At 32.3% G+C, this 9,968-nt stretch overlaps 1 pseudogene; it reads left to right on the top strand.

Annotated features, from left to right (window-relative positions):
- The first annotated feature begins 7,567 nt into the window (after window positions 1-7,567).
- Window positions 7,568-8,992, top strand: LOC149551722 (ubiquitin carboxyl-terminal hydrolase 3 pseudogene; annotated as a pseudogene).
- The last annotated feature ends 976 nt before the right edge of the window (window positions 8,993-9,968 follow it).

The following is a 9,968-nucleotide window of genomic DNA, read 5'->3' as shown; positions in this document are numbered from 1 at the left end:
AAATGAAATCAATGACATTCGATCTATAAGAGAATAATGAAGGAACAACCTGTTTGTTATGCATGGCTCCGTAAAGATACTTTTCTTAGTCACTCCATTGGCACAAATTTGGGAGTGTGTTTTGATAATGGTTGTTGTTCTAGTGTATCATTGCATTGATCTAGAAAGTGATGCCAAGGGCGTAGCTTGCATCTAGTACTTGGGATATTTGTGCAATTAAGTAGGGGAGCTTCTATTTTGCAAGCCTAGTTAGACAGAGTAGAGCTATTGGCACTATCATCAACCATAGACGAATCATTAAGAGTAGAGTCTAAATCCATGAACCATTAGGGGCATTAAGTTTGATATTATCAGGGAGGCCCTTCAAAGAATCAACCACCATGAGGATGCATGTGAAGATCTTCCATGATAGCAAGGTTTTAGCATAAATAGAATCATTGTTGTGACAATCGGCAAAATTCAAACTCTCATTGGATCACTGCATCCATAGATTAGGTGTCTTCATCGGTTTGACATATCTACAAGATGTGTCTTCATGGGACTATTGTGCTCATAGGTTGTAGGCTTTCACTTGATTGCAATAAGAGCTCATCTTGTTGACAAAGGTGCATAACATGGTAATAATTTATCATGCTAACATTTAAGACGTTCATGAAACTTGGAACAAGACTAAATGAAACTTTCCTAAACCAGATATGCCCAACTAATATTAGGTGAATGCTACCAATGAAATCCAAAAAATGTAGTAAAAAAATAATGATACTATCAACATCTATTATTTTCCCATACTACCATAGTCCAAATGCTTTTTCACCAAGAAAAACTTCTTCAAAAGAACGAGTCCCAACTAACATTAAAATACCCTCCTCACAAAATTATATATAAAAAAAATTGATCATATTATAAGAAGTTTATAAAGTACTATCTAAAACAATGTGAACTAAATTTCATTGCCTTTCTAGTAACCTAACAAAATCAAATTTAGAATAATTTGGAGATACCCTAGCCAATGACATGTCATCAATAATCTTGAGAGCATTATCCATCTACTCTTAAATAAAATTTCAATGATCTATCAAAGGCAATTTAATTACTTTCCTATTTGAAACAAAAGAGGAAAGTTTTGGCAATCCTAAATATAAGATGAATCATTTGTCTCTTGCATTACAGGAGAAGATATCAATACTCAATGATGTAAATATTTAGTACTTGTTCATGGTATAACCTTGAATTGAGGGTTGACTATATTACACTCTAACACCATTGTGTACCAAATAATCAAAGCTAAATGGGGACTTACATACTTATTTTGAACTAAACCATATAGGATAACATTAAACATTTGTATAGTAGGAATGTAGCCAGATCCCCTCATCTGTTGAACTATTTTTAAAGCCATTTTCATATCTTGAGAGCATTATCCATTTGTGTGATTTTGCCAACTTGTAGGCTAAAGAGAATTTGCAATACTTCCCCATCACATGGGGATTCATTTTCCTCCAAATCAATATGTAGATCACTTCCAGACTTTCCCTATTAAGAGGAAGTAAAATGATATTACAATTTGGATAAAATAATCTTGATCAATATTTCAGTTTAAACATTAAAAGAAAAAAATCTTTGAGCTTTACAACAAGATACAACCACAGGATAATAAACAACAAACTACATCCATTTTCAGAAGATTATATTTTCTCAATACACTCAGGACAATATTAAGGATTGACAACATTTAGACTTTTCTACAAGGAAATAATTGAATACTCCTCACTACTACAAATAGGAATAAAAAATTAGAGTTGCACCAAATCTACCCCTGCATCACATATAAATTTGAATCTTCCTTAGCCAAAGCCAAATTGTTCAACCAAAATTATGATATAGACTCATACATTAATTTCTTGTTTTGACCTATACAATGTTCTTCATGCAGTCATCATATTCATGATTCTTTGTTTTCTTGTAACATTTAGTATTTATAAGAACAAGTGATGACCTATAATTTATCTATCAACAACAAGATAATATAAAAGTGGAAGACTCTTCAAAACCCATGATATTGAATTCAAAGAAGAAATTTACATTTCTAGAAACAAATTGTGTAACTAAGTAGAGACATTTTTCCTAACTGACTACTAGCAGCAAGATAATTGTAATGAAAATAACAAATAATGTTCATTATTCCTTCACTTATTTCTCTAATCATGTTCCTCTTTCTTAGAACTTATTGTCACTCTTAACATTTATGAAATGCTCTATTTAGCTCTCTTACAACCACCTCCAAAGCCTTGTTTCATTACTATCAAGTTATAGATCTCATCATGCACAATTTTGTAATACCACGAAAGTGTGATTACAATGCAATGTAAATTGTGATTTTATTTTTATTTGTACAAAGATTATTCTCTTCTCTGGCATCATTCTATAATCCTCAAATGATGAGGTTTTAAAGTATCATACATAACTAATAAAACCAAATAAGTTGAGAACAAATCAAAATATCTTACACACACACACACACACACACACACACACCAAAGAAATTTCCTCTAAATTATTCTAGATATCTTAGGTGCAAGGCAATGAATGGTGGCTTGCCCTGTATTATACTGAGAAGAGTGTGAAATAGACTCTGAATAGGTTCAACAACCTTCAATGCCTAGTAATTAGCATTGTAACATAGCTTCTGAGTTGAATTAAAATAACTCAAGCAAAAAATGTGGAGAATTGAGTAACTTTATAGGCACAAGCACCAAGGCAGCTAATTTACTTTTCAACTATTTATGTCAAAACATAAATTTGTCTAAATCATGATGATAAAATTGAAAATCAAATTGTAAGAGACTAGTACTAACCATTAAGTGATGCAAACTAGTCCTTAAGGAGGAATAGTTAAAAATATTTAACCGAAGAGCTTAAGCAACTACTAGACTGATTAAACTATGGTTAGAATATTAAACTAAAAGAGCATAATTTTTTTATTATTTAATAGAATTTGATAAGCCATTTGAGCTATAAGGCCAGTTATGCTACCATTGATGCAGGTAATATGGCCCAAATGACAAATACAAAGGCAAAGCGTAGGGAAGCATGTACCACAATTCTTCATTCCTAAAAAATGCATGTATTAAGTGTAATATTTTTGGCTCAAAGCATACAAATGAGTGAGTACAACAAGGATCTCATCATTTTGGTGGACAAGTGGGTTAGCAAAAGAAATAGCAAGATGGAAAATGTGAGAAATATGAAGGATCAAAAGTCTCGTTGCCAAAAAGGAATCCCACAACTGTAAACATTTTGGACTAATATCTATATTTTAAAATTATTGCAGTCCTAGTTGTATAAGCTTACAAGCTGGGTGTCATTTCCAGAAAGAAGATTTATAGCAGAGCACAACCTAAGAATTATTATAAGTTCTTGATAAAATTAGGAATGATGGTCATTGATTTGGATTACATGAAACTAAAGGTTTATTTTATTATACAAATAAAAACCTTGCAACAATGTTGATACCCAACATGAGTTGCATGTCTCAACTTAAGTAATTCATGCTACACACACGAAGTATTACAATTAGGTTAATGATATGTGATCTTATTTAAATCTCTTAAATTAAAACTCTAGAATAGTTGTATGTTGAAATAAACACAAAAGGAGACTTGTGTAGTACTATTTTTCATTGCAGATCCATGTTATAATCTAACCCAAAATATAAGTGAACAAGGGCCACCCTGTAGCTAGTCTCTACCAAATGCAAAAGTATGCTAACAATAGTAATATGAAACAATAGTAGAGAAAATTTTAGAGTTGTGGGATCCATATTCTTAGAATGCTATTGATATGATTTTCCATCAATATGACTTAGTCGTAAATTGCATATATCATGCCAACCCCTAAAAAAATCAGCTAGACAATGCTAAATGTTTAGTTCCTAGTCCAACTCAAATCTATTAGGTGTATGCCTTGTGTGCCTTTTGTTAATTGTTATCACAGAACATTACATCACCAAATTAGTTGTTCATGTTAATAAAAATCTAAGATATAACATATTGCTATATCTTATAACATAGTGGTATAAGAATTAACAAAAGACCCTGTGATAGTAATGGTATTATCAATTATGTTTATCATAGTATTACCAATTATCCAATAAAATTGATTGAAAAGACTTCTACACTAGTAAACTTGAATTAACAAATTTAATTTAAAATAAAATAAAATAAAATCTTTATCATTTTTTAGTTTAGTATGAATAAAGTAAGAATAGGGGTATGTATTTGATAGATTAATCCAAGTTCAAATTAATCATCTAAAACAAGAATACAACGTTAAAAATTAAAATAATAATTAAATAAAAAATCAAGATTTTAAAAATATATTATATATTTTTCAATAGACTTTTGATCCAATGTTGAAATTAAATGATTATGAAAGAGTCTATTAGAAATCAATTATTGTCCATCTAAATTTTTGAATTAATCATTCAAAAGTCTAAGAATAGCATAACCCTTTCAACGAAGAATGGCATGAAGCTTCCAAGTGTAAATATATAGAAGACCCATACTCAAAAGTAAAGGAGACACTTGCCCTCCACAATTTGCTTTAGCCTGCAAATATAGTCAAATCATAATGGAAAAGAAAAAGAATAATGGGATACGAAAAATTAATCTTAGCACTCACAGGCTTTGGACAACGTGTTATTTTAACAAAGATAATGAGAGAAAGAAGAAAATATGATGTACAATGTAGAGTAATGGAAGTATGTCAGGATGATATTCCATGAAGGACAAGTTATTTGTGAATTGAGATGTTAACTTTGAAGCAAGCTGGGGAATAAGATTGTTAGACCATAGCCACCCCGAATTTAGTACAAATATTTACCTCAAGAGAAGAAACATCATCTTTACTATTTTAACTCTACCCCTCTCTCACATTGATTTGTTGTATTTTCAAAAGTTGAAGATGTTACCTTCACTTCCATTTTCAACAATTCCATTTTCTTCATATCCTGCAATGAATGATGTCAATGAGAAAGGTAGCTATAAGCACTTTATGAATCGAATTATAAGTTGCCTTAACTTTAGCAAAGCACTTGATTTATAACAGTTTATTTCTGATTTATAAATCTAAGGTATGATTTATAATAGTTGATTGCCTATCAGCTATTTTCAACAATCATGAGATGGTTGCATTAGTGTTTGGAAAAGTCATGCTTCTAGTGATTCAATTTGGTGGTGATATAGAGGATGTGGAGAAATGTTGAGTGTGTCTTTCATTTCCTATGTAGATAATTTGGAAAATCTTTAGATAGAGAGAGTCTATGATGGTATGATGGTAAAGTATTGATACAAAATACGAACACCTAAATCCAAATTATTTTGAAATGGCAACAATTTTTAGTAAATTTTACATAATATTGTAGACAATTTCTTGAAAAAATAGCAGTGTAAATTTACAGCTAGTAGAGTTAATGTTACATACATATCTAGCAAAGCAATTGATTGTTGTTAGTTTGTGTCAAAACATGTCCATTCTTTTTTCAACTGAGATAATATAAAAATGTTAGAAAGTGTAATTACATTACATAATATTGCAATGAATTTTTATAAAAACTCTAAAAAATTGGAATATATCAATGGCCAAAAATGACATGGATATTTCAACTCAAATTGAAAACATCAAAAAAGTGAAATTGCACTCCAAGTACAACATTTTATAGAGACCATTTTTCATTTGCATGAGGAACATAACCTACATAAATAGCTTATGCATAACATGAACAACTTATTTGATGTTGTAATGTTTTGTGGTAGCAATTAACAAAAGATATAACAGCATATGGACAAACCATGAGAGACTCCAAAATCCTCTAGCATATTTCAATTTTGGATAAGTGTACAATTCAAGGAATGATTGACTCTGAAATCCTTTAGCATATTTCAATTTTGGATAAGTGTACAATTCTAGAATGATTAACTTCAAAATTCTCTAGCATTTACTTCCTAAGCTCATGGCTGTTAGGTTAACATTGCACATAGCTACTTTTGTGGACACTCCACCTAGGATTGGTCATATTGAGAACTTTCAAATGGTTGAAAGAAATCCATCTTCATTCATACAAGGATAGTATAGAAAATAATGAGGAGTTGAAGTAACGATAAATTCAGAAGGTTTTGTCCTAAGACTCCTCTTCTAGATTCTACCAAAACCCTATATTCCTTACATTTAGATCCACTGGAGCTATTAGGATTCCAAATTCCTTACAATTAGATCAAATGGAGCTATTAAGATTCCAATTAGTCACATCAATAATGAAGCTTGTCTCCTATTTCCTTTTATGGAATGACTGACACAATAACCAACATGAAAGAAGAATTGTGGGTAGAAAACAAAAGCAAGAATCTATGACCTTCTGAAAGTACTTGAACTACACACCTCTAATTTTGGAAAACTATTCGATAAAATCTTCCACAAGTCGATCAAAACTTGGGATATAACCATGTAGACCTTCTAAAATGCCAAATCTTGGATAATCCATTGCAACTACACCATATCCAGACACTACAAGTTTCTTCACAATTCCTACAAGTTGTAAAATTCTTCAAGCATCAATATCATGAACTCCTTAGCATTACATAATCACCAGAATGAGAAAACCTCAGCCACAATCTAACCAAAGTTAAATTTTCACATAATTTACAAGATTTCAAGGAGATTGTTGGTACTAAAATGTTAATATTAATGAGACAAAGTGGACAATCTATGTGACAAAAAATTAACGTGATTAATTTAAACATCTCTATGGATGTCTTTTATTGTTGGATGATGTATTGGTAAGCCTTCCTTTCAGAAAGGGAAAATAGAAGGCAAAAATATTTACCATTTAGTGACAATCTATTTATCCTAACTAATTGTAGATAACTAGAATAGATAGTGGAAGCTAAATGTCATTTAGAGTTTAAATGACAACTAGGTTATTCCAACTAATTGCAGATAACTCAACAGACATTACAAAGATGATGATTTTCTTAAATGGCCCTACCAAATTTCTATTACATAAACATTAACAATTTATATTTATTACTGGTTAAAATTAAAAACCAATGATGAATTATAAGTTTATAAAGAGTATACCTCCTTTGTCTTTACTCTAGACTTCACCATCTGCAAGAAAATGTGATAAATTATTTATTCAGATAACAGTGTTATTACATAGTATACTAACACTTATCCACAACTTACTGCATGCAATTTAGATACCTTGATATTTATTTAAGTTGTTAAATTTCCATTCCATCATTTATACATTCAAACTAAAGATACACTCTCTAGGTGGCAGAAAATCCTAATGAGCCACTTACAAAATAATAGGCTTACAACCAATTACCATTGGTTTTCAAACATCTTGTTTGTCTTTTCTAGTGTATCAGCTAAAAAAAATGGAAAAGAAAAAGAGAAAGACTTAAGCTTGGTCATTACTACCTCTTAGTAGCTATATGGTCACAGTTTTCAATTTTTTTATTTATTTTTCTGAACCACTTTGAACCTTAGTTCAAAGTAGTTCGAAATGGTTCAATGGTTCAGGTAGTTTAACAATTCTAAAAGCTCAACCATATTCCAAGAGAAATCACTGGTTTGATGTGAAGGACATGTGTATTTAGGGGATTCTTCCCAGAATGTGTGAAGCTATAATCAAGACTTTAGGTTCAGATTCTATCAGTTCAAAAATTTGAAGAAGTGCACAAGTGTAGAACAAGATTGTGAAGATGTGGTCTAGTTCAAAAATCCAATCTTGTTGTACCTCTGGTAATTCTATTCACATTCAAGTTTCAGATTTCATCCAAAAGTCACAACATGCTGAGTCAGGTGCTGAAAGATTTAGGATTCTCTAATTTTGAGTTCATATGCTTCAGTTTCACATCTATCATTGAAGGAATTTAACATAACTCAACAGTTACTTCTATGGTCTAGATTAGGAAGCTTTAAAATAGACATTTTTGTGACACTCGATTCCCAAGATGTCAATAGTTGTTTATGACATGCATCTGAGAGCTCGCAATTCTAAATGGCAAAAAGTGTAAACAGTAGGTGGTGGTTCTATTGAAGATGCTTTTGCTCAATACTTGCAACGATGGAACCCACGCACTAATATTGAAAGCCATGAGTCTCCCACGGAAAGCCACGAACCAGTTGTCTCATATCAATATGGAGACATAATTGAAGGAAAGACTTCAGCATTAAAATATGATGTGCTATCGGGTGAATACATCAAGTTAAAGAGAAATTGAAACTTCACAATCTAAGGTAATGGAGTCTACGTGAATAAGACTCAGGCTTGAGCTCAGCCCTGATGAAGAGCAGTGCAGTATATATCATTCGAAAACCCATATGGTCTCAGATTTAATGTGTGACAATCATTGGATATAGCGCTGGATGTGAAGATGACCTTCAAGTCGAAGATAATCGGTTTATGTGGGGCTTTGGAATTCCTGAAGAAGAAGCAGAGTTTTGCGATGTTTATAGTTTCGATGATGAGCTATTGGAAATGGTTCTCAAGCCTGTATTGGCTGTACTCTTCCTTTTTCCACTCAATCAAGTAATTGAGGGAACCGAGGGAACTGAGGAAAGATAGAAGGAATCGAGTAGCAATCTATATTTCATGAATCAAATTGTTGGGAATGCTTGTGGGATTGTTGGCCTTCTCCATGCCGTGGCCAACATTAGATAAGAAGTTCATATGGTTACTGGATCCTATTTTGATAAATTCTTTACATCAACTGCAAATATGAATGTTGAAGAGCATGCTGAATACCTTGAGAAGGATATAGAATTGGAGGATGCAAATTCCATTGCAGCTTCTGCGGGCGATACTACTACTCCCGATTTGAGTGTGAACGTGGATCTGCATTTTGTTTGCTTCACTTGTGTTGATGGTCAATTATATGAATTAGATGGAAAGGAGGAAAAATTGCTCTGTGGTAGGAACACCTGATTATTTGGCACCTGAGATCCTTCTTGGAATGGAGCATGGTTATACTGCTGATTGGTGGTCAATGGGTATTTTTGCCTTTGAATTACTAATTGGGATTCCTCCTTTCACCGCACAACATCCACAGATAATTTTTGATAACATTCTTAACCAAAAAGTTCCATGGCCAATTGTCCCCTAAGACATGTTGTAAAGAACCAGTCAAGACTAACTATGCCACATCATCTTCAGCCCGAAAAATGTGGAAGAGAAACCAATAACATAAAAGTGGAAAAAGTCAAACTATTCATTACAAAAGATAAATAATACATCATTAAATTGATCATCATAAATTCTGTTACATACATTCATATCAAGTCATACATCAGTATAGTTTTGCTGATTGAGCTTACAACATTTCAACAGATACATGTAATTACAAATTGCTGATCTACATACCATAGTTATATGTTTCTCTTTAAAATGAACATCAACTTAACAGTTGAACATAAATGAGTTACAATGTTGTAAATAAGTACATCTCAAATGACAAGCTGGGCAATCAAATTGAGATGACTTTCCAATGAGCTCTCCAGTGGTTCCAATCTCCAAAAGTTGTAGAACGTCTCCCACCTGCTTCTTGAGATGGAAGTGTGGCCCAGGCTCTTTAACCTCGCCAACTACAGAGTGAAGTACTTCCCCGGGATTCTTCTTGACATGAAGAATTCTCCAACCTTGGCACGAGAAGCCTAGCCTCTCGGAACAAGATGGATCGGATGTATCCAGTGCAACCGTGTAACATTTCTACATTGCAACCATGTGCCTAGTAGTCTAAACACGTAATGTAGCTAGGAAATAAATAACTACATATCTACACATATGCAGTAAAAGAATACCAAATAGGCATAACCATGTGTCACATATGCAATATTTGGAAAAATAAAATGGCTTGGTCAAGCACTTTCAATCCAGATTTACCTGTAGATGAAACAAAAATAGA

The sequence above is a fragment of the Cupressus sempervirens genome, chromosome 6 (genome assembly GCF_028749045.1).
Source record: "Cupressus sempervirens isolate cs-2001-9-10 chromosome 6, ASM2874904v1, whole genome shotgun sequence".
Lineage (NCBI taxonomy): Eukaryota > Viridiplantae > Streptophyta > Pinopsida > Cupressales > Cupressaceae > Cupressus > Cupressus sempervirens.
This window is presented reverse-complemented; position numbering and strand designations above follow the sequence as displayed.